Raw genomic sequence first — 27,387 nt, forward strand, 5'->3', positions numbered from 1 at the left:
CACAGTAGTTACAAGAACACGTGTAATGTCCCATTTTTAACTAGGAACCAGGTTTAAATTCCATCAGAGAGGCAAGCTATGGCCCTCATTCAGAGCCGTACGCTCTGAGCAGAGCGCACGCTCTGAATGAGGGCCGGGCTCCATGAAAATGGAGCGTCCTCCTGGACGCTCGTATAGCTGTGGGTCACCACCCACAGGCTATACGAGCGTGCATTTTGATGGCCGTGATGGTCGTGACCATCGCGACCATCGAAATTGCGAGCCGGAGCCTGCGGTTGAGGTTTTCAACCGCAAGCTCCGGAGTGATTTTGGCTCAATCAGAGCCAAAATCACTCCCACTGACATCACTAGTGATGTCAGTGGGCCGGCTTTTGACGGGAGGCGTTCCCGTGGGAACGCCCCCGTCAGGGAGGCACGCCCCCGGAACGCCTACCAAAGGGGGCGTGCTGTCAATCAACATTGACAGCACGCCCCCTTTGATCGGACACAACGAGCGAAGGACTTTCCTTCACTCGTCGCGTCTGGCGCATGCGCACGACGGAGCTCCGTCCGTCGTGCGCATGCTCAGTCCATAACATCGACCCACTTGCGAGCGGACAGCCGCTCGCGAGTGGGTCTGAATCAGGCCCTATGTGTTTCCCTTTTTTTACAACAGACACAATGACAGAGACATATTTATCAGGGTACAACACAATTTTATTATGCGAGAAATAAATGACACATTACAGTACATTTGGTACATTAGCTCAGCTTTCCTATGAGGGACTTGTTACAACACTTTTGCAACTTTAGCAAGCACAGTCCAGCATCGAAGAAAAATATTAGAATTGCACAAAGGGCCTGATTCAGACCCGCTCGCAAACGGTATGCGCTCGCAAGCGGGTCGATGTTTGGCCACTGCGCATGCGCACTCCGGAGCCGGCTCCGACGTGCACATGCGCGAGACCCAGCTAGCGACGGGTGCTCCGTTTTGGAGGTGGGCAGGGGGGGTGGCTGGCCTAACGGAGGCGTTCCCGATGGACCGATGGAATGCCTGCCATTTGGGGGCGGCCCCACTGACATCACGAGTGATGTCAGTGGGTGAGCTTCCAGCTCTAATAGAGCCGATAGCTCACTGGGGCTTGCGGGACCGAGACCCTACCACAACGGTCTCGTCGCAAGCCCTGATGGTCGCGATGGTCGAGACCATCACGACCATCACCTGGCCGCTCGCACTAGCTGTGGGTGGTCACACACAGCTATGCAAGCGGCCCGGAGGCCGCACCACAAAAAAAAAAAAAAAACGCCCTGATTCAGAGCGAGCGCTGTTCAGAGCGTCCGGTTCTGAATCAGGCCCAAAGTCCTTTGCAATGGTAAGCATAAGCAAATATAGCCCTGTGTAGTGGTAAGCATAAGCAAGTAAGGACTTTTAAAAGCAACCAACAGCATTTAACATAACGTGTATTTCTTTGCAATACCCTTCTCGCATAAGCACATGCTGTAAAACAGAGCAACTTTTTATATAACATATCAAGTATGGACTTCTAATAACCTTATAGACTGGCTTTAAGCATAACACATCCTATTCACTATTCACTTTTGCACTCACCGGTAGAACCAGTATAACAATAAACTTCTGCACAGGTAGCAATGTTAGATTCTGACATGTCTTCAGCAGGATAATGTGTAACCACGGATTACAGATGAACAAGAGCAATTTGACATAGTATAAAACATCGCCACCTAGCAACCACACGGAGGCAGCTTTTAACCCCTAATGTGGGAACCCTGCTAAAAGACCATAACTAGGGGAAGTAGGGGACCCACACAAGTTCTCACCCCCAGCAGTGGCACTTGTGCCTCCTCCGATCTCCAGCGCTGCCCGGGATGCAAAGCACCGCACCGGGCTGCGCTCGCTCTCGTCCTCCCTGACCGGCTCCTGCATGCTGTCGGTGGCTTCCACATAGATGGGGATGGGTCTGTAGGTAATCCTTTCCCAGTCATCAACAGCTCAGCCTCCTCTGCGGAGTCCTCTTCTCCCCAATGGTGGGTCATCCTCTGCTGCTCTAGTGTGGTCCAAGGCAGCGCAGCAGTCACTCCACGGGGTACTCATGCTCTTCTCTTCACCAGCTGCGTAGCGCCGTTCCCAGGTGGCGGTCTTCTCCTCTCGGGCGCGGTGATCTTCAGTGGAGCAGGCGGGGCCTTCTCTTCCTGGCAGCAGTCCTCTTGGATGGGATCCTAGCAGGGTCTTCACTGGCTGGTGCTGCCTCTCACACGGTATATAGTCGGGAAGCCGGCAGACCTATTCCCGACAGCTGGCTTCCTGACAGTCATATCCCGGCAAGGGTCTAAAGACAGGCATCGATATGCCGACGCCTGTCATTAGACATCCCGATCGAAGGGACGCCGAGCGCGGATAGCCGCGGGGGGGAGGGTTAGGTTTAGGGTTCCCGGGGGGAGACTTAGGGTTAGGCACTCCCCGGGAGGTTAGTTTTAGGCTAGTGGAAGGGGGGTTAGCGTTAGGCACCCCAGGGGGGAGACTTAGGTTTAGGCGGGAGGGAAGGGGGGGTAAGGTTTAGGCACTTAGAGGGGGGATTAGGGTTAGGGACTGGGGGGAAGGTTAGGGTTAGGCACTCTTAAGGGAGGGTTAGGGGGTAGAAATAGGTTAGTATATACTTACCTTTGACGATTGGGATTTCCTCCTCTGCCGGGATTCCAACCGCCGGGCTTGGGTCCGGCGGTAAATCATACCGATTCCCTCTCACACTGCCAGTCCGGCTCTCTCCCAGGACTCGTGGCAGCAGGCTTCTTGTCTAGCGGGAACCTCTTCACCCGCGATGGGCTCCTCTCCGGCAGCGGTGATCTTCTCCAGTCTGGGCGGCCAGCAGGAGAAAGGGTCGGGGCAGCCTCTGGGGTCCACAGCGGGCAGAGACAGAGCAACAATACAGCTCCTGGGCTATCTCTGTCTCCCGCAGTTCCGCTAACGTGAAGGCCTCTGCGGATCAGTTCCCCTAAAGCGGAGACAGTAAAGGCAATAGCCGCATTTTGTTTCCCTCCAGCAGCGGCACAGCACAGGTCTCCAACTCCCCGTCCAGTCGCAGTACCCCATAACATCCAGGGTCCTGTCAGGGTACACCCTGACACCAACATGGGGACTTGTGCCGGCATAATGCAGCCGGGTACACTTCACTGGGGCAGCTCCCTGTGCCCGCAGCTGCTCCCTCCTGCAGGTACACTTTGATTCCTCCGCTACATGGTGGCCCCTGCTGCATAGTACTTTCCCATGAAAAGACCCCTTTACACTGGGCTGTGGCCTCTTTATGCACAAGCAGCCGCTGGGCCCTCCCAGATCCCTGTCCTACCCGCTCCTGGCTGCAGTCCTCTAGCACAGACCAGCCCCATTGGGGTTCTGCCCTACAACCAAGGCCACCAATCCCCAAGAGGGCCCCAGTTCGCAGGGTTTACCGTTGCTGGCCAGCCTAGGGGGAAAACCTGCCCTGTCAGTGCAGGCTCAGTGACAACCAGGCTGACAGGTCACTAAGAGTTCACTTGATCTCTGCCATAGGAGATAATGAGGTATACAATACTTCAAATAAAATATAAAATCTATAGGGGCTGCAGTACATCTAAGTGAACCACTAACTAACTAAGGGGCGACCCCATAACTATGGATGGGGGTACAAATAGCTCTCCTGCGTGAACTGCTGAACTGAAGTTCCTGGTAATTGGGAATCTGCATGTGCACAGAATAGGTTCTGCGTGATTGCACTCAGCCCCCCCCCCTATACCTCTGCATGATTGACAGGCAGAGGCGTTTTATGAGGTGGGGGTGGGGACGGCCTGCCTTCCTGATACTTACACACTCACTACACACTTTTCTACCAAATGTCCATCTTATTTGCATCACTAATGTGACAAAATGACAATGGATGAGTGCCCCGGACACTGGCAGTGCAGGCAGCTGCTGTGCGCAACTCAGACATTAACCTGCGCAATAAGGCAAGAGACCAAGGACTGATACCAGAGCGCTGCACCGTACTTCACACCACGCAGCAGTGTTTAATCCGCTACTTTCATACCAACTCGTTTGCAACAAAAATACTAATCCTAAGAGCCCAGCAAGCTATAAGCGACTGTGTATGCAGCTACTGTACCTCTGGCAGAGGGTGTAAGTCACACCATGCCGGGTGCAAAATGCATAAATGTATGAGCAGGGGCTGCTAAGGGGTGGGCTGGCATGGCTATTGCCCGGGGCACAGTGTCCTATGGGTATTTTAATGGACTTTGGGCCTGATTCAGACACGCCCGCAAGCGCTGAGCGCTCGCAAGCAGGTCAATGTTGGGCCAGTGCGCATGCGCACGACGGACCCTGCTCCGTCGTGTGCATGTGCGAGACCCTGATAGCGATGGGCACACCGTCACTATGGGTCTCGCTACACAGGGGGCGTGCTGTCGATGGTGAGTGACAGCACGCCCCCTTTGGTGGGCGTACCGGGGGCATGGCTACCCAGACAGAGGAGTTCCCAGAAGAGCGCCTACCGTCTGGGGCCAGCCCCACTGACATCACAAGTGATGTCAGTGGGAGTGATTTCAGGTCTGATAGAGCCAAAATCACTCCAGGGCTTGCGGCAGACGAGACCCTACCGCAAGGGTCTCGTCGCAAGCCCGATTGTCGCGATGGTCTTGGCCATCGCGACCGTCATCATGGACGCTCGCATAAGCTGTGGGTGGTAACCCACAGCTATGCGAGCGGCCAAGAGGCTGCAACATTAAAAAAAAAAAAACGCCCTGATTCAGAGCGGGCGCTCGTTCAGAGCACCCGGCTCTGAATCAGGCCCTTTGTACTCTGGGATTTACTTGGCCCAGAACAATGTATATGAGGACACATCTGTATCGTACTTGCTGATATTAAACTTTCTCCTTCCGGGAGGGGGCAGCCAGGCTTCTACTGTGGGGGGCATGGTGAGGCATAAGGGGATATGGCGGGGAGATGATGCAAGGCAGGGGGCGGGGCAGGGGGCGTGATCTCGTCATTGTAACCTACCCCCTCTTCACAATACCAAGATTAACAGCATTGAGAATCAGGGGGCGGGGCCATGATGACGCGATTCAGCGCAAATTGTGTAATCGCCCCATCCCCCCCGCTGCAGGAGTGTGTGTATGGGGATGCGGGGGGTCTGGGGGGATGCAAAGGGGTGGCAGCTGGCCAGGAGATTTGCCTACATTTCCTGGGGGGCCACCCAATTTTCGTTATCCTCCCGGCCGTCCCTGGGGGTTAGACATGTATGATCTGTATGTTGATCCAAATAAATAAGTTATCCAGACAAGATGGTAATTAAGAAGTGTACTTGGGCTGTTCTTTGCACCTGGACCAAACCCTGTGCAATATAAGGGGGGCAGATACATTTATTATTTTGCATGTAGGGTGAATACTGTCTGATTTTGTATGTGGCCCACAAATGCTGGATAGCTATATTCTCATTTAGCTGAGAGTTTGGACACCCCCTCCCAAATCTATGGGTTACATTTACTAAGAATCATGTTGGTCCGAGATGCCATTCACGGGTGTGTAATTCAAACAAGGAGATTCTCTTTGCGAAGGAAATACACCATCCGCCAAACTCGCAGGTGCTTACCATAGACAGAAATGCAACACGGGCATTTACCAAGAATCGTGATTGCAACCAAGGGTATAAATCAGGGGTGTGATTAAGCTTCCATTAAGTTGCTGTTAAGCTATCCATCCCAGCACGTCATTATCGATTCCTACCTATCTATACACTCTAAAATTGTCGCTGTTTAGCGTTATGAGTCACACAAGAAATAATTGCTTTCAGACTTTGATTGTGGTTCCAAAGCACAAAAAGTTATTATTCACCATTAAAGCAGAAAGTTACACGCTGTGATCTAAATTACAATTAGCGCAAACAAATTATACAGTCACAAGGTACAGTCGTTACATACGCATGCGCTCTGGATCCAGATCCCGGCATCAAAGATGAAACCTCCGTCAACAGCAAAGCAAGATGACTAGCATCTAGTTTCAGAGAGCCTGCATATATACTCTTACAGACATAGGCAATACAACAGAACAGTTTGTGCGTGATTCCATTGGTTCTTCTTCCTGGTTCTTCTGTTACAGTAATGTTCATAGGTCAGTTATTATGGTCACAGTCCAGCCTCCAACAGCTCTTTGTGTCCATTTTCCTGCTGCATAACAAATCTAAACTTGCTGCATTACAGGATACATTTTAATGCCTAACTCTCTATGATCCATAATTTGCAGACACATTTTACGATTTCTTCACCGATGGAACCGGAAATCTGCAAAGACACAGTGGTTTAGAATGACACCAATCACGGTCTGCTTATCATGCACTAAACCTTAGATATCAAATAACATGTATTTCACAACATTACTGATAATGAATGAAACCTTAAATATTAACCTTCTGGGAACCTTTTTATGTAAGTGTGCAGTGTGTAAATATTGGGGTATTGAGAAAAGACGCTAGTTAGCATTGTGCGACTACGTGTTTTGTGGAGTACACCGTGGTGCGTGTTTTACAGGGTTGATCATATTATATGTTTTAGTAATTGTCTGTATTTATATAATGAGGACTTTTAACATCCTTCTATTGCGTGGGAATCGCACTACGCTAAATAATAGCATCGCCGTATGTACTTATGTGTGAGATTCGGTAAAATGGCGATGGGCAGCCATTCGCAAAATGGCATCTTGTTGCATTCGCAAAATGGCGTTGTGCAGATTTAATTTTAAACAGATTCTGTCTCAGCCAATTATCCGGATTCGACACCATGCAACAGTTTTTTAGCATGGCCAAATAGTAAAACTGGAAAGGCATGCTGGGATGTGCAGTTCTACAATAGCTGGGGGCTGCTTATTGCCCACCCATGATATAAATTAAGAAAACTCTCTCCAAAATAGACCCCCTACTGAGCGGCGTGTTCTGCAGAAACATATATAGATACGTGAATGTTTCTGACTGTAATAAAGGAAATAAAATACTGAACACTTATATGAAATTACAGAGGAGACCTATATGAATATGTAGGCATTCATCAGACTTGTATTCCATAATGTGATGATGTAGAGGACACAACATACGAGCATTATTTCAGGTAAACTTTCTATTTTTTGTTGATTCCACACTCAGGTGTCGCTGCTTCGGGGACCAGCTTTGTGGACGGCTCAGGTTTCCATGTGGTAATGAAAGAGTTATGTGACGCCAGAGTTTTCCACATTTATGCCGGAAGTCATGAAATTGGTACATATCACGACGGACTGCAACCCCTAAATGGTTACCACAATCGTCTGGTGTTCAACCGAGAGACCGGAACAATTACACTGAAGAATTGGTCAGTAAGGGATGGTCTGAATTTCACCATTACTGTTCTATCCCATGAAAATGACGTTCCCAAGGATCATAGTGAGACCTTCACCATCTGCACCTCTGGTGAGCATGCCAACACTTCTGGGTGGTTTTTAGTTGTAGAATTAAATGTGAAGACAATGGGGGTATGTCATCCAGTCACACAGCAATGTTGGTTTGGGATTCAGGGGTTGTCTGGGAATAGAAAGATAATACATGTATATTTGGGGGGCACTGTGTAGAGAATATATTATGGAGGTCATACTTCCTTTTTATTTAAACTTGCAACAAAGCATATATAAAATTTACATAAAATATCATAAATATAAATAATACATAACAAAAATAACAGTTATACATTATATATTCATATATTATACCCTCATAACAAACCATAATACCCAAACCTAAAACACAGTACTACCTAACACCTATCAGAAAAAACTAAGCACAAATTTTGAATCACACAACACCTATCTAAATACAACTTTTCTATCTAAATTCCTTATCACTACCCACCACCATTATCTACCACCGTCAGGTAGATGTATGCAAACCTTCTCATATAGAAAAACATTAATAACAAAAAAAATTCTACTGGGCGGAGTAAGAAGAGAAGCCCAAAGCTAAAACACAAAGAGACCTTCAACCACCCACTCAAGGGGGCTTCAGCTGGCCCCACAAGCGAGACCAGATGGCTGCATCCAATCTCTCTTTGTCCAGATCCATCATCCTTTTCACCTCTTGTAGAATCAAACCCACCACCATATCACAGGAAACATGACATCGTGCGCCAATTGTGTGATCAGAACAGCTACTGTAACTAAATAAATTGTGGTCAAATCAAAACCACCGTACCTTCTGACTATGGGCCTGATTCAGAGCCGCTCGCTATTTGCGGTCGTTCGTTTTATAAAAAGGGGTGGCTATTCAAATGAACCGTTCGCACTTTGCGGTCTGTTCACGCCTCTAAGTCTGAACGAGCGAGCAAAACTTGCGGTTGTAATTTTGACAAAAACGCCCCCTTGCCGCTCGCACCATACGTCATGTCCGCTATTTATTTGATTAATCGAGTACATCGTACAGCGTATGAACTGCTCGCTATTCTTGTGGTTGGTTCTTTCAACCGCTATTTTGCGAGCAGTTCTGAGTAAAAAAAAAACAAGTGACGTTGTCAATGACACTCCAGTTTTAATTATGCACACCCATAAAACGCCCGTTTTGACCTTTAAGCACACCTGCGATCTGATCTCCACTCCCCGGTTTCAAGCACCTTCCCCTGTTACCACCCACATACGCCTCCTCCTGTCACTCAAATTAGCAGGCATTCGCTATTTAGCGAACAAACGATTTTCGGCCGCACTGACTGGTTCGCTCATGCGTATTACAAACCGTACGCATGCGCAGATGTGCGAACATCGCTCGGAACGAGCGAACGGCCGCTTACGAGCGGCTCTGAATGAAACCCTAAGCCCACTCAGGGTAACTAAGCACCGAAAGGCACGGGATACCAATGGCCTTTAATACCTCCTCATAAACTTTTATGTTAAAGGTGTACTCAAGCAGAAAGTGGTACATTGTCTCCTACACCCCTGGACACTCCTCCCGTGGACAATCACGATCACCGGCACTCTTCCACTTGAGATTCCCTCCAACATAAAGCCTTCCATGAAAAGAGAGCCAGGCAATATCATTAAACTTCAACAGTATTCTCTGTTAATTTAACAAAGCTAACCCGCTCGAAGCCACATCACCCTGGCAGTCCCACAGTGACAGCGGGACATGAAAGTGGGTCTGCAAAATCCTTCTCCCCAACTCCCTTCTGGAGAAGTTTTTGACTTCACCCACTTCCATACCATATAGCTTTATCACCCTCAAGCTCTGGATGACATAGATCGGGAGGTAACCATGCTGAATCTGAAAACTTCTCACCTGGCCAACATCTATCCAAATCATGAGGAAGGGAGACACCCATAGATTAAATCCCTCTACCCACTCTAAAAACATACTCCCAATGTTGAGTTTTACAAAGGTTGTTATAAAGAAGATCACAGGATTTACCATGTCTAGACCTCCTTCTTTCCTCAGTCTGCAGGTGATACCTCTCTTGATCATATTCATCCTATTCCCTCACAGCAGCAGAAAGAATAAATAGAACAATTTGGGCCACTTAGATTGAGGCAGAAAACACACATAACTGACATACAAAAAAACAGGGATCAGGTAAGTATTTCACAGGTCTACCCTTTCCCTCAAAGAGAACTTCCACCTTTTCCAGCTCTTTACCTTCTTGGTAGCATCTTCCAGCTTCTTATCCCAATTGGATGAGGCATAATCTCCATGATCGAATTTGATGCCTAAGATTTTGATCTGCTCGCTGACCTGAGGGAAGTTATCCGGAAGGGAGAACTCCTCACCTTCCTTCCCCCATCCAAAAAACTTCACACTTTTCCTGGTTTACCCTGGAGCACAAGGCCTCCGAGTACTCACAGATGAGATGTTCTATGTCACAAGCCTCTGCCTGTGCAGACAGAACCACTGTGACATCATCTGCGCAGGCCACCACCTTAAGCGGACACTCTGGACTCAGCTGCACCCCACCCACCATTTCACTCTCTACCCTTCGAATAAAGAGATCAATCGCGAAAACATATAGGAGGGGGCTCAGGGAGCATCCCTGGCGAACTCCGGAGCATACACCAAAAGTGGGACCCACCAACCGTTCACAAGTGGGAAGCTTTCAGCCAGTCTATAGACAGTTTTTAACCAATTCACCACCCGCCCTGGAAGACCATACCAATCCAGTAAGGCCCAAAGGTACTCATGGTTTACCCGGTCAAAAGCCTTAGACTGATCCAATGCCAGAAGGTACTTTCCCCACTTCTCAGCCCTGCACCGCTCAATTGGCTCCCGGGCACCAAGGACAGCACTAAACGTGCTACGACCCTTCACAGTACAGTGCTGAGAGGGTGAAAGTAAAAGCTCAGAAAATTCTGATAGCCTATTAAAAAGTACTTTCGCCAAAATCTTCCTGTCCATATTAAGAAGGGCTATGGGGCGCCAGTTCTCAATATGGGATGGACCCTTCCCTTTAGACAGTAAAATAAGTGCAGATAACTTCATGGAAGGGGGAAGTACTCCCTCATTCAGGCTCTCATTAAACACTTCTACAAGGTGAGGAACTAAGAGGTCGGAAAAGATCTTATAAAATTCAGATGTTAAACCATCTGGTCCCGGTGACTTTTTGGGGGTTAACTGCTCTATCACCTTCTTAACTACTACTACCTACAGAATCAAGAGAGGTAGCTTGAGGATACAAACTCGGGGTCCCCCTCAGAAATTCCTCCATCCTTTCTCTGATAAGTGGCTGTTCAGACAAAAGATCCGAATAGTAGGATACTACTATGTCCAGAATGCCCTTCCTGTCAATACGAAGGACCTGACCGTCAACCAGTCTATTGACTTGTTTGGCATCAACTGACCTTCTACAGTTCTGGTAAGGATCCGGCGAGTGGTACGTCCCGTAATCCCTCTCCAGAACCAAAGATGCCAGTTGGTTGTACTGAAACTCCTTCATCTGAGCCTTCACCCTAGAGCTTTCCCCATCATCTCTCTCCTCAGAGATCAAGAAATCTAATTTCTTTCTCAAATGATGGTAGACATTACACTTTACCCAGTTATTCTTGGCTATAACACCACGGAAAAATTTCTGGATTCTCTTTTTAATCACCTCCCACCATTCGGATCTACTCCGGCAAGCCTCCAGAAGTGTCTTCTGAGATTGAAAGAAGACCCTGAAGGACTGCCTATCTCTCTCTCCTTCTAGAAGCTCAAAGTTCAAATACCAAAGGCCCCGCCCTTTCTGAGGGGTTTCTGAGGCATTCAGAGCTACTGAGAGAAAACTCCACCAACCTCACCCCTAGGGATGAAGTTTTAGAAGTCTCCTTAACAAAAAACCTATCTATCCTAGACCTAAGGCTACCTCTAAAATAGGTGAAACCCATTTGGTCTGGGGAGTGACGAACATACACATCCACCAGACCGCTTGTCTAACCATACTAACTAAAAAATGGGAATCAGGGCCCAGTGGTCTCCTTGAACATCCCCTGTCTTTTTGCCTAATAATGGTATTAAAATCACCACCAAAGATGACCTGCTGAGCCATAAAAAGAAAAGGTTTAATCTCCATAAAGAGACACTTCCTATCCCATGGTGTTTGTGGCCCATATACATTGATCAACCTTAGGTCCTGTCCCTTCATGTTGATATACAAAATCATACATCTACCTGCTTGCAATTCTATAACCTTGTGCACAGTTACCATGTCAATAAAAAGTACTGCTACCCCACCATACGGTTCGGTCACAAGAGACCAGTAAGAAGGACCCCTCTTCCACTCACATTTTGCTTTCTGGAGGAGATCCATCTTACTAATCCTAGTCTCCGGCAAAAATAAAAATCAACCTCACCCATGATGAAAAAATCAAACGCCAGCATATGAACACGCTTGGAAACTACGGAAGCCACATTAATCGTGGCACATCGTATAGTATGGGGAACAATGTTTCTAAGTTATAGAGAGCAAGACCTTGCTTACTTTTACCTCTCCCTGTAAACCACAGCCCAAAAAATAACATAACCAGAAAAAACTCAACCCTACACATCAGCCCCCAGCGGGCCAGCAGTCACCATGCCTGTGGCCATAGCCTCCACCTCTGCCCCCCCCCCGGGATGACATGTCATCCACACTGGGAGGCTCCAGATCTGGGGGCCTAGCCACTAGCTCTAAAACTTGACCATTGGCCTCAATAGCCCTTGCATCTCCTACCCCACTGGGGCCAAGCACTGAGCCTTGAGATGAATCTCCAGCCACACTCTCCATCCCTTCTATTTGGGTCTCTTCCACCACTTCCGCCTCTAATGCCACCTCTCCACCTACAGAACCTACCACACTACTTTCCATTAATTCTGTTCCTATTGGGTCCCAATCTAACCTTCCAGGATCCTCACCTATGAATTACTCTTCGTCCCGTATTGATTCTTTCCTTTTTTTTCCCTTCCCTTTATCACTAATTCCCAGATCCCCCAATGTTGTCACTCTACTTTCTTTTTATTACTTTTTGAGACTTGTAAAAAATCGTTACCATTTCTAACCACCTCTCCTTCTTCATCTGAGGAGAATATATCACATTTATTTGATAACACCACATGCGCTCACTCTTCCTTTTCTTTTTCCTTCCTCCCCTCACTGTCTGAAAAGTCTCTTCAGCCCACTTTTGTTACTCACCACTTACTCCATCTTGTTTTGCTTTTCCTTTTCCCCCTCCTCCACCACTACCTCTGATTTATCATCACCACTTCCTCCCACTGTTTCCTGTCTGGGTGACTTGCCTCCACATTGTGATTGGCTTTAGGGCACCTGCTATATGGGTGCCCTTCTTTGCCGCACAGTTTACACCTGACCATGTTACAGAATTTTGACATTAATCCAGTGTCCTGTCCATCTTTGGTCAAAAGTGAATCTGGAATTTGGGATAACATTTGATCTACCTGAGATGGATTTTTACCTGACCCGGTAGAGTGATGCATTAACCTATAGGGAGTGTCCAATATATCCCTCACCTCATGTGCAACTCTCTCTGGGATATCTAAGAATATACCATCAGGGGTACAATATATGACACATCCCATCATACATAACAAATCCCTTCCCAGTAGGTTAGTAGGAGCCGCTGTTGCCGGGAGAAAAGAATGCCTGGTATGCAATGGCCCGATAGTAACCTCTGTGGATTTGGTTAAAGGATAATGTTGCACTTTACCCGTTACACCCATTGCTGGTACTGTCTCGTTGGTCAACTGTAAATTAGCTGGAGATTTTATCTCTGACCTGGTCGCCCCTGTATCTACAAGAAAAGGATGTTTAGTACCAGCTACATCAACCATCATCACCGGTTCTTCCCTAGTACTTTCAGTTAACCTGACTATCTGTAGACTACAGGTATGACCTGACCCCTAGTGTTGACTCTCACTCTCCAATACAGCATTTAAGGCCACAATTGGAGCTGGTGACTGTGGGAAATTTCCTGCATTCTGTGTATATCCCTTGTGTGGATAACTAGGTATTCCCTGATTAGGGGGTCCTACCCTCTTCACCTTACAGTTCCTACTTGGTTGCAGTTAAAGCACCTTCGTGAGTGGGGTGGGTGAAAGGGTTGCTGTGTGGGTTGAGCGGTAGGGAAAGATTGTGGGTGTGGATAGGGATTTTGAGGGTAATATGATTGTTGTGGATAGTATGGGTTTTGTGGCTGTGTATGATAAGTGGGGAAGGGCTGTGTTTGTGGCTGAACAAGATTTGTGAGGGCGTTTAGCTGTGCAGGTGTATGTGTGTCTGGTGGATGTGATGTTACATTCATTCCTTCTAGAGCTTGAATACTAACAGCCATTAGCTTCTCGCTCTGGGTATCTCTCTTCTTGTGGATGTTTTTATCATGCTCAATAGCGGACTCCCTGAGTGTGTCTACAGTAACTCCTCTCCAGCCAGGTAGAGAGGTCTGGACTCAGGATTTTAGATTGTCTTTAAGACCATCCATAAGCACTGTGATGACCATTTCCCTATGGTGAGTGCTATTTTAATATCTTCTATCCCAGTGTACTGGGTGATAGCCTGCAGAGCTCGGGTACAGTAATCCTCTGCAGATTCACTCTTTTTGTTTTATGGTGAAAATTTTACTCCAGTTAACTACTATTGGAAAATATACACCCAATTGAGTTATTATGCTGGTAATGTTAACTTGGTTACCCTCTTCTGTTAAAGGACCATCTCCCTCCAATACACAATCCGTGATAAACTTTTTCACGTCGGTATTGTGTGGAAGACACGCCCTTAACACCACTCGCCAATCTTTATTTATCTTTGGCATTTTGCTAATTCCTTCTTAGGGTCAGGGAAGTCATTCATTATGGAATTTAGCTCAGCCCTTGTCCAGGGACAATGCATTGCTACATCCCTTGTGGGCACTACACCATTCGCATCCGCATTCCCATTTGGAACAGTTATTGTCCGGATGGGATGGATACCAGCCACACTGTTACCTTTGACCTTGTTACCTGGCTGGGGATTTAGCCTATTACTGCTACGTATAGGGTTCACAAATTCCTCTATGGGTGCAGTGGATGTTAACACTTCCTGTACTATCACTGATGAAGATGGGGCCAACACTCGTGCTTGTTGTGATGGAGTATCTAACATGTGTACGGCATGGGAAATGGCAGACATAACAACAGGTTCATCATCCGCATCATAAACATTTTCCTTGTGATTACTCAAGAGAGGGTACAAGTTACTTGTTACATTTCTATGAGTTTTTACATCAACTGTACCTCCACCACCATCCGCATAGGGCGGTGGTGGTGTACGTAACTACTGGCATTACCTTCCGCGACGCTACCTTGCTGTGCGTGCGTGCTATTTAGTGGTGCGAACGCACCGCAGTTTAGCCCTGCACCGTGCATGCGACGCTGGTTTGCATCGCATGCACACCCCTGAGCCACGTATCTCCTTTGTGCTGCCATAGTTTTAAACAATCGTTATACTTTATCTTTTTCATTTGAGAGTGCACCCTACAGATGCTATTTCGGACATTGTTCAATACCTCCTTATCAAAGCTGCCAATTCTGGGAAATGGTCTAACACTCTTCCTCATCATTTTAAACCCTACATCACAGTACCTAGTTGCATAAGCACCGTACTTAGTATGCATAATATGCTGTGCTGACCCAAGCGGCACTTCCAACAGCAGCACATCATCTAACATCTCTACCGTTTGTTTGGCTCCCATCTTTGGGAAAATAACGCTAAACTTTTTAATAGAGATTTAGATCGGTGAAAGAACGTCAAGGCTACTTTCACTTACCTGTGGATGATATTAACAGGATGCACCCACACACCTATGGAAGAATAACCAGGCTGCTTCCACGCACCTAATCCCTTTTTGACTACCTTTCACTGCTAGCACGTAGGTATTCCAATAACACCTGCCCTTTTCAGTGATTTCATCCACCCTCTACTCAGTTCACAATCACAATTTGCCACAACTGTGCGGTTCAATTACAATGCTCAAATAACCCTAACTGATCACTGAATACTGCAATCACACTGAGAGCCGAAACTACAACAAAGACAACAACTACACCTGCAATGTGTATAGACTGCGGTATCTACTACAGAGCATACATGCCTACTCTCCCGGGAATCGCGGGAGGCACCCGATTTTTCGGGTAACCCCCCGCGATCCCGGAAGATTAGGCATATCTCCCGCATCCCGCCCACTTCCTAGTGAAGTGGGCAGGATGGGGAGATTTTACCTGAAATTATCGGGTCCGTCGGGAAGGGGCGGGTCTAAATTAGGCAAATCGTGCCATTTAGCCCCTCCCCCTCCTCACGGACCCGCGAATCACGGGGGTTTACTGTAAAGGGGGTGGGGCCTAATGCCGTCTATCGTCTGGCCCCGCCCCCCGAAGAGGAGAGCAGCAGGTCCCCTCCTGCTGCTCCCGGAAAGCTGCCCAGCAATGTAGGTAAGTATGCTACAGAGCCACTAGGCCGACACCAGGCACATAGCACTTAAGGGTCCTACGATACCCTTAACTAGGGAACATGTTACCCCTACCAACAAGTATTCACTGTTACACACCCTTTTCCTGCGCAGAAAAGTAAACATTCTCCCAGATTATGACAACACCGACTAAGATATTTACAACAATGCTATCTATCAATATCACAATGCAATCTCAACGGCTTTGTTAAAAACATATGGCAGCAATACAGGAAGTAGGTATATGCTATTGTGCGACTAGTCGCATACACAATAATGCGACTCCTACACAAAACATGTTATTACCCTTACGATATTGTGTGAATTCCCCTTTTAACATGAAATTCTATCAACAAAGGAGAACAAACTTTTTCCTCCCTTGTCCCTGGATACTAATCAGCACTCCTAGAACTCACACAATAACGGGTATCGGACTCTCAGCAACAAAGTGGTAGCAGGTATTCGAAAGCACAATGTGTTCTTTCCTGCTTATGGCGCCTCCACCCTTTTGCTGAGAGATCGCTGACCGAGTGTTACCGTGTGACCGGTACTGTGACTAACTCTGTGAGCCCCCAACTATCGATTCCTACCTATCTATACACTCTAAAATTGTCGCTATTTAGCATTATGAGTCGCACAAGAAATAATTGTTTTCAGACTCTGATTGTGGTTCCAAAGCACAAAAAGTTATTATTCACCATAAAAGCAGATAGTTACAAGCTGTGAACTAAATTACAATTAGCGCAAACAAATTATACAGTCACAAGGTACAGTCGTTACATATACACGTGCTCTGGATCCAGATCCCGGCATCAAAGATGAAACCTCCGTCAACAGCAAAGCAAGATGACTAGCATCTAGTTTCAGAGAGCATACATATATACTCTTACAGAGATAGCCAATACAACAGAACAGGTTGGCATGATTCCATTGGTTCTTCTTCCTGGTTCTTCTGTTACAGTACAGTTTATAGGTCAATTCGTATGGTCACAGTCCAGCCTCCAACAGCTCTTTGTGTCCATTTTCCCACTGCATAACAAATCTAAACTGGCTGCATTACAGGATACATTTTAATGCCTAACTCTCTCTGATCCATAATTTGCAGACACATTTTGCGATTTCTTCACCGATGGAACCGGAAATCTGCAAAGACACAGTGGTTTAGAATGACACCAAACATGGTCTGCTTATCATGCACTAAACCTTAGATATCAACTAACATGTATTTCACAACATTACTGATAATGAATGAAACCTTAAATATTAACCTTAATGCTAGGGAACCTTTTTATGTAAGTGTGCAGTGTGTAAGTATTGGGGTATTGAGAAAAGACGCTAGTTAGCGTTGTGCGACTACGTGTTTTGTGGAGTACGCCATGGTGCGTGTTTTGCAGGTTTAGTCATATTATATGTTTTAGTAACTGTCTGTATTTATATAATGAGGACTTGTAACATCCTTCCATTGCGTGGGAATTGCACAACGCTAAATAATAGCATTGCCGTGTGTACTTATGTGTGAGATTCACTAAAATGGCGATGGGCAGCCATTCGCAAAATGGCATCTTGCTGCCATTCGCAAAATGGCGTTGTGCAGATTTAATTTTAAACAGATTCTGTCTCAGCCAATTATCCGGCTTCGACACCATGCAACAGTTTTTTAGCATGGCCAAATAGTAAAACTGGAAAGGCATGCTGGGATGTGCAGTTCTACAATAGCTGGGGGCTGCTTATTGCCCACCCATGATATAAATGAAGAAAACTCTCTCCAAAATAGACCCCCTCCTGAGCGGCGTGTTCTGCAGAAACATATATAGATACATGAATGTTTCTGACTGTAATAAAGGAAATATAAGGCCGAACACTTCTATAAATTACAGAGGAGACCTATATGAATATGTAGGCGTTCATCAGACTTGTATTCCATAATGTGATGATGTAGAGGACACAACATACGAGCATCATTTCAGGTAAACTTTCTATTTTTTGTTGATTCCACACACAGGTGTCGCTGCTTCGGGGACCAGCTTTGTGGACGGCTCAGGTTTCCATGTGGTAATGAAAGAGTTATGTGACGCCAGAGTTTTCCACATTTATGCCGTAAGTCGTGAAATTGGTACATATCACGACGGACTGCAACCCCTAAACGGTTACCACAATCGTCTGGTGTTCAACCGAGAGACCGGAACAATTACACTGAAGAATTGGTCAGTAAGGGATGGTCTGAATTTCACCATTACTGTTCTATCCCATGAAAATGACATTCTCAAGGATCATAGTGAGACCTTCACCATCTGCACCTCTGGTGAGCATGCCAACACTTCTGGGTGGTTTTTAGTTGTAGAATTAAATGTGAAGACAATGGGGGTATGTCATCCAGTCACACAGCAATGTTGGTTTGGGATTCAGGGGTTGTCTGGGAATAGAAAGATAATACATGTATATTTGGGGGGCACTGTGTAGAGAATATATTATGGAGGTCATACTTCCTTTTTATTTAAACTTGCAACAAAGCATATATAAAATTTACATAATATATAATAAATATAAATAACACATAACAAAAATAACATAGTTATACATTACATATTCACATATTATACCCTCATAACAAACCATAATACCCAAATCTAAAACACAGTACTACCTAACACCTATCAGAAAAAACTAAGCAAGAATTTTGAATCACACAACACCTATCTAAATACAACTTTTCTATCTAAATTCCTTATCACTACCCACCACCATTATCTACCACCGTCAGGTAGATGTATGCAAACCTTCTCATATAAAAAAACATTAATAACAAAAAAAATTCTACTGGGCGGAGTAAGAAGAGAAGCCCAAAGCTAAAACACAAAGAGACCTTCAACCACCCACTCAAGGGGGCTTCAGCTGGCCCCACAAGCGAGACCAGATGACTGCATCCAATCTCTCTTTGTCCAGATCCATCATCCTTTTCACCTCTTGTAGAATCAAACCCACCACCATATCACAGGGGAGGATCTTTTTCCAAATGGAAACATGACATTGTGTGCCCCATGTGTGATCAGAACAGCTATGCAAACTAAATAAATTGTGGTCATATCAAAACCACCGTACCTTCTGACTAAGCCCACTCAGGGTAACTAAGCCCAAAAAGGCACGGGATACCAATGGCCTTTGATACCACCTCCTCATAAACTTTTATGATAAAGGTGCACTCAAGCAGAAAGTGGTCCATTGTCTCCTACACCCCTGGACACTCCTCCCGTGGACAAACATGATCAGCGGCACTCTTCCACTTGAGATTCCCTCCAACATAAAGCCTTCCATGAAAAGAGAGCCAGGCAATATCATTAAACTTCAACGATATCCTCTGTTAACTTAACAAAGCTAACCCGCTTGAAGCGACATCACCCGGGCAATCTCTCAGTGACAGCAGGACATGAAAGTGGGTCTGCAAAATACTTCTCCCCAACTCCCTTCTAGAGAAGTTTTTGACTTCACTCACTTCCATACCATATAGCTTTATCACCCTCAAGCTCTGGATGACATAGATCGTGAGGTAACCTTACCGAATCTGAAAACTCGTCACCAGGCCAACATCTATCCAAAACTTGAGGAAGGGAGACACCCACAGTTTAAATCCCTCTACCCACTCTAAAAACATACTCCCAATGTTGAGTTTTACAAAGGTTGTTATAAAGAAGATCACAGGATTTACCATGTCTAGACCTCCTTCTTTCCTAAGTCTGTAGGTGATACCTCTCTTGATCATATTCATCCTATTCCCCCACAGCAGCAGAAAGAATAAGGAGAACAATTTGGGCCACTTAGATTGAGGCAGATAGCACACATAACTGACATACAAAAAAACAGGGATCAGGTAAGTATTGCACAGGTCTACCCTTTCCCTCATAGAGAACTTCCACCTTTTCCAGCTCTCTACCTTCTTGGTAGCATCTTCCAGCTTCTTATCCCAATTTAGGAAGGCATAATCTCCATGATCGAATTTGATGCCTAAGATTTTGATCTGCTCGCTGACCTGAGGGAAGCTGTCCAGAAGGGAGAACTCCTCACCTTCCTTCCCCCATCCAAAAAACTTCACACTTTTCCTGGTTTACCCTGGAGCACAAGGCCTCCGAGTACTCACAGATGAGATGTTCTATGTCACAAGCCTCTGCCTGTGCAGACAGAACCACTGTGACATCATCTGCATAGGCCACCACCTTCAGCGGACACTCTGGACTCAGCTGCACCCCACCCACCATTTCACTCTCTACCCTTCGAATAAAGAGATCAATCGCGAAAACATATAGGAGGGGGCTCAGGGAGCATCCCTGGCGAACTCCGGAGCATACACCAAAAGTGGGACCCACCAACCGTTCACAAGTGGGAAGCTTTCAGCCAGTCTATAGACAGTTTTTAACCAATTCACCACCCGCCCTGGAAGACCATACCAATCCAGTAAGGCCCAAAGGTACTCATGGTTTACCCGGTCAAAAGCCTTAGACTGATCCAATGCCAGAAGGTACTTTCCCCACTTCTCAGCCCTGCACCGCTCAATTGGCTCCCGGACACCAGGAACAGCACTAATCGTGCTACGACCCTTCACAGTACAGTGCTGAGAGGGTGAAAGTAAAAGCTCAGAAAATTCTGATAGCCTATTAAAAAGTACTTTCGCCAAAATCTTCCTGTCCATATTAAGAAGGGCTATGGGGCTCCAGTTCTCAATATGGGATGGATCCTTCCCTTTAGACAGTAAAATAAGTGCAGATAACCTCATGGAAGGGGGAAGTACTCCCTCATTCAGGCTCTCATTAAACACTTCTACAAGGTGAGGAACTAAGAGGTCGGAAAAGATCTTATAAAATTCAGATGTTAAACCATCTGGTCCTGGTGACTTTTTGGGGGTTAACTGCTCTATCACCTTCTTAACTACTACTACCTAAAGAATCAAGAGCGGTAGCTTGAGGATACAAACTCGAGGTCCCCCTCAGAAATTCCTCCATCCTTTCTCTGATAAGTGGCTGTTCAGACAAAAGATCTGAATAGTAGGACACCACTATGTCCAGAATGCCCTTCCTGTCAATATGAAGGACCTGACCATCAAACAGTCCATTGACTTGTTTGGCAATAACTGACCTTCTACAGTTCTGGTAAGGATCCGGCGAGTGGTACGTCCCGTAATCCCTCTCCAGAACCAAAGATGCCAGTCGGTTGTACTGAAACTCCTTCATCTGAGCCTTCACCCGAGAGATTTCCCCATCATCTCTCTCCTCAGAGATCAAGAAATCTAATTAATTTCTCAAATTATGGTAGACATTATGCTTTACCCAGTTATTCTTGGCTATAACACCACGGAAAAATTTCCATATTCTCTTTTTAATCACCTCCCACCACTCGGATCTACTCCGGCCAGCCTCCACAAGTGTCTCCTGAGATTGAAAGAAGACCCTGAAGGACTGCCTAATGCTTTCTTCTTCTAGAAGCTCTGAGTTCAAACGCCAAAGGCCCTGTCCTTTCTGAGGGGTTTCTGAGGCATTCAGAGCTACTGAGCGAAAATTATGATCAGAAAACTCCACCAACCTCATCCCTAGGGATGAAGTTTTAGAAGTCTCCTTAGCAAAAAACCTATCTATCCTAGACCTAAGGCTACTCTAAAATAGGTGAAACCCGTGTGGTCTGAGGAGTGATGAATATGCACATCCACCAGACCGGCTTAACCATACTAACTAAAAAATGAGAATCAGGGCTCAGCGGTCTCCTTGAACCTCCCCTGTCTTTTTGCCTAATAATGGTATTAAAATTGCAACCAAAGATGACCTGCTGAGCCGTAAAAAGAAAAGGTTTAATCTCCATAAAGAGACACTTCCTATCCCATGGTGTTTGTGGCCCATATACTATGATCAACCTTAGGTCCTGTCCCTTCATGTTGATATCTAAAACCATACATCTACCTGCTTGCAATTCTATAACCTTGTGCACAGTTCCCTTATCAGTAAAAAGTACTGTCACTACACCGTACAGCTCGGCCGCAAGAGACCAGTAAGAAGGACCTCTCCTCCACTCGAGTTTTGCTTTGTGGAGGAGATCCAGTTTACTAATCCTAGTCTCCTGCAAAAATAAAAAATCAACCTCAACCATGTTGAAAAATTCAAAGGCCAGCATATGAGCATACGGAAGCCACATTAGTCGTGGCACATCATATAGGATGAGGATACAATGTTTCTAAGTTATAGAGAGCAAGACCTTGCTTACTTTTACCTCTCCCTGTAAACCACAACCCAAAAAATAACAACCAGAAAAACTAGACCCTACACACCAGCCCCCTGCGGGCCAGCATTCTCCATGCTTGTGGCCATAGTCTCCACCTCCACTCCTCCCTGGGATGACACATCATCCACACCAGGAGGCTCCGGATCTAGGGGCTTAGCCACTAACTTAAGATCTTGACCTTTGGCCTCAACAGCCCTAACATCCACTACCCCACTGGGACCCACCACTGAACCTTGGGAAGAGTCCCAAAAAATCACCCTCCATCCTCTCTATTTGGGTCTCATCCCCCACTTCCACTGCCACCTCTCCTCCTTCAGAACCTACCACACTATTTTCCATTAATTCTGTTCCTATTGGATCCCAAGCTAACCCCTCAGGATCCTCACCTATAAATTCTTCCTCCTTCCGCACTGATTCTTTCCTTTTTTTCCCTTTCCCCTTACCACCCTTAGGGGTGCCTAACCCTAACCTCCCCCCCCCCAAGTGCCTAACCCTAAACCCCCTCTAAGTGCCTAAACCTAACCCCCCCCTTCCCCGCAGCCTAACCATAACTCCCCTGGGGGGTGCCTAACCCTAACCTACCCCCGGGGGTGCCTAACCCTAACTCCCCTTCCCCTAGCCTAACTCTAACCTCCCAGGGGTCTGCCTATCCCTAAGTCCCCCCCGGGAGCCCCTAATCTAACCCTCTCCCCCCCGCGCGGCTGTCCGCGCCCTGCACCCTGCTTACCTTCGATCGTTAAGCCGGTTGTCGGGCTCCCGGTGTAGGGCTAATGACAGGCGGGAAGCCGGCGGTCGGCAACACGACTGCCGTCTTCCCGACTGCTTCCTGTGCCAGGGACTTTCCTTAGCTTGTGGCCCTTCTTTACCTTTTTAGGTATCCTACTTTTATATATATACTTTTCTGCAACTTGTTAGGTTGACTTGTTACCTAACATACGATGTTTACTCTTTAATGCGGCTATCCATTTGAGTCCATCTAGATCAGATATATCAAACTCGCAGGCCGGCGGCCGCATGTGGCCCCAAACGCATATTTTTGCGGTCCCACATTTACTATTATAAAACAAGTGGAATGCCGCCTGCTGGGAAGCCGGGGGAGTACTTGCTGGGCTGGCACACTCACATTGCTGTGGTGCCAGCTGTTCAGCTCCGATCAGGCAGCATGCACCTTTCTGCCTGCGGAGGAAGATTATGTGCATGAGCAGAAGCTATATTTAGGGACGGTAAAAGGTCTGCAGGGGAAGCTGCTGTACCTGCACATGACAGGCTGCAACAGCTACTCCCATTGGCATTTGCAGTTCCGACTTCACAAACCTCTGCCCCCCGCAGCAGCCAGCCTGCTCAGGACAAGGAGTACTAATGACGTCACACTGTACATGCTCTCAACGTGTGCTCAGCTGCCAGCAAAGAGCAGGAGGACCCATCTGTATTCTGCAAGGAAAAGGAGCAGATGGCTGTCAAAGAAGAAGGTAAATTGGAGGGGGCTGGCACAGGGGATGGAAACTGAATAGACAATTACAGGAGGCACAAAGGGCTTGTGGCTGGAGGGGACACAGGAAGCAAGAGGGACACGGGGCATGTGGCTGGAGGGGACACAGGAAGCAAGCGGGGACACGGGGCATGTGGCTGGATGGACAGAGGGGGCTGGAAGGGACACGGGGCATGTGGCTGGAGGGACAGGGGGGGCTGGAAGGGACACGGGGCATGTGGCTGGAGGGACAGAGGGGGCTGGAAGGGACACATGTTCCATGTTAGAGAGAAACCACCATATAGGTAAGCCTTGCCTATATACTGGTTTCTCTCTAAAGTGGAACATATGTCCCTTCCAGCCACATGCCCCCTGTGTCCCCTCTACCCGAGACTGAAAAATTGGTGACAGCAAAAAGATGTCAAATATCGGGAAGAAAACATTAAAGTTAAAGTTTACTTCCCAGTTCCTGAAATCTCTTTGCTTAAACCTTATTGTTTTTTTTTATAATAAATCTTTCAAAATTACATATACGACTTTTTTTCTGTGGCCCACATAGTCTTAGACCTTGAATATTCGGCCGGCAGGGATTTTGTTTTTGACATGACTGGACTCTTACATTTTAATACTGTGACATTTCACTTTATGCGTAATATTAGAGGCAATTATGGTCGCCCACTTACCTCTGTTATGTCTTATCTTTCATTGTAATGTTCTGCATTCGTTCTTTTGCATCATTTCTGTTAAAAATTATTTTTAAAAATAAGGTAACAAATGGCTGATATTTACCTTATTTATATTAACAGTGAGAAAATTAGTAGATCGTAAGCCAATGTTATTTCACCAATTTAAAACCTCGGTATTATTTTGGGGGTACATAATAATATTATTTTTACTAGTTTTTATTAAGCAAGTTTAAAAATATTGGTCAAAAAAACACTTGTATTTCCCATCTGCAAGGTCCTAAACCGCATTCCCATCAATACAACACCCACTAAATATACACACATAATTTGAGTTTATTACAGAAAATCAGAAGATAAAATAACATGTCTTAGTTGGCCAAATGATGCAAATTAAATGCTTCCAAGTGCATGATTATTTATTGGGAGGGGTGTTCCAGAGGTTCTGCACTGTATTCTGACATTCTTACCTTAAAATAAATATTTTTCCCTTCTTCACACCTAATCAAGGGCAGTGTACTAAAATTAATATTAATTCCCATTGAGACCCGCACTAACTAAATTGAATAGCAAAATCTCCTGGTCACGGGTTTTTGTTCTGCGTTCACTAATTTGCGTCCATCTTGTGGCTAATTAATTCTGCCCCTTAATAATAAATCATTCAAGTGTTCCCTCTTTAGGTAAGCTTATGAAACCCTAAACCTGATTACCATTACTCTACACAGTTCTCTGAAAACTTACATGTGTTCCCTTCATTCTCAAGTATCCTACTGACCAGTAATCCAACATTGGATCACATATCCACTGCCATTTAGTAGGCAAACAACAGATGGGCTGGGTACAGGATGCTGGTGCTCGGGATCACAGCGGGTAGATTACTGATGCTGGCCTGCCGACAGGGTTAGGATCCCGACACCTGTCAGTCAGTATTCTAGCCCTCCGCCTCTCCCTCTACCCTATACCGTAACCCTCCCTCACCAAAACCTAAACCTAACCTCCCCCCGAGTGCCTAACCATAACCCACCCCTAACTCTGTGCCTTCACTATTGCCTAACCCTAGCTCTCCCCTAACCCCAATACTTGCCTACGGGATCCCGATGGTTGGGATTCCGCCGTCAGCATTCTGAACACAGAGTCCATGGCTTTGGCGTTATGACCGCAGCACATCCCCCACATATGCAGCCATTTCTTGTTCATAACACTTCCTTGTGGCTATTAACTAACAAACCCTATGTGGTTCTCACCAGGGTACTGTTTGATCACCACCTATAAATGGGCATTCAACCAATTCTCCATACCAAAATACAACATATGCAAAAAAGTACCCATGAAGTAAGATACGGCACCTATGTATGGCAAAATAAAGGTCAGAAAAAAGAACTGCAAGGCCCCAGCTAGTATTTGGGGGCATCGATCTCGCCAATACCATCTGAGGTTTCAGTTGCCCACTAGTGGCCAAGGGTGGTGGTGCGTGCTTCAGTCACATTGCGACTCTACAGTGTATCACATCAGCAAATACATTACTTTCACTTCCCGGTGGCTGGCGCATTGCTGCACATGTGTGGTCTGCTGACCATGCATATGTGAGTGGCGAGTGCTTGGCAGGGATCCTACTTTCTGCGATGTGTAGCCTATAGGCTACAAGGGCTAACGCCATCTTCAGATGGCGTTAGCTACCGGGGGCCAAGCTCTGGAATGGTAAACTCATCAGGAAACTGGAGAACTGCAGCAGAAACTCCGTTATCTGCTGTGGTCCCCCATAGATATATTCAGGGGAGTAACTCAACCCCCCAAAAAAATTAGTTTTTGGGGGATATCCCACAAATAATTGATAAGTAGGCTCCATAGCAGGAGATTTATCACATCTTCGAGAGAGATAAAGTACCAACCAGCCAGCTTCAAACTATCATGTTACAAGGGAATCGGTATGACATACCGCAGGACATAAGCCCGGCGCATGTAATACCGGTGCCAGAATACAGAACACTGAAAATGCCGACAAGGTAAATATTATAACTAACCCTCTTCCCCCCCCTAACCCCCCATTAGGGGTGCCTAACCCTAACCTCCCCCCAGGGGTGTCTACACCTAACCCCCCCTCCCCGCACCCTAAACCTAACCCTCCCAGGGGGTGCCCAACCCCAGTCTCCCCCTGGGGGTGCCTAACCCTAACCTTCCCCCTAGTGCCTAACCTCCCCCATGGGTGCCTAAACCTAAACCCCCCTCTCCCCACATCCTAAACCTAACCTAACCCTCCCCGGGGGGGGTGCCCAACCCTAATGCCCCCTTTCCCTAACTTAACCCTCCCGGGGGGTGCCTAACCCTAACACCCCCTTTCCCTAGCCTAACCCCCACGGGGGGGTGCCTAACCCTAAGTCTCCCCGGGAGCCCCTAAATCTAACCCTCCCCTCCATGGCTGTCCACTCCCAGTGCCCGGCTTACCTTCGTTCAGTATGCCGGGCGTTGGAACTTCGGCGGGTGATAATGATAGGCGTCAGGATTTTGACGCCTATCATTAGTCCCATGCCAGGATTTCACAGTAGAGAAGCCGGCAGTCGGGATTTTGACCGTCGGTTTCCTGACTACATCCTATTGAAACTTCCCAACCGCATTCCGTTACAGGCTGTGCTAGAAAAATGTCAGTTAGACACTGACTGGTTGGTAATTTATCTCTCTCCAATATTTGATAAAGCTCCCACAAAATGAGTAATAAGGTCATACCTTATTCAGTCCCTTAAAAGGGGTGAATTTAATTGTGTTTGACTTCTAAAGCAAATCGCTGGACATCACCGGGACGTTTCAGACTCAAAATCACAAATTTACTGAGCAGCAGATGTGACTGTCTATTTAGATCCAATCGTGATATTCATCGGTGTGATTGCCCTCTTTATGATAGATTCTGCAGCCAAATAGAATTTGGGTTATGCTGACAGGCCCAAGAGGATCTGATCCAGGGGCAGAACTATGGGGGACAATGGAGGTGCCTGCCACCGGGCTCCAGCTCTGAAGGGGCA

This window comes from Taudactylus pleione, unplaced genomic scaffold, assembly GCF_031769625.1.
Source record: "Taudactylus pleione unplaced genomic scaffold, aTauple2 ptg000319l, whole genome shotgun sequence".
NCBI classification, from domain to species: Eukaryota; Metazoa; Chordata; class Amphibia; order Anura; family Myobatrachidae; genus Taudactylus; species Taudactylus pleione.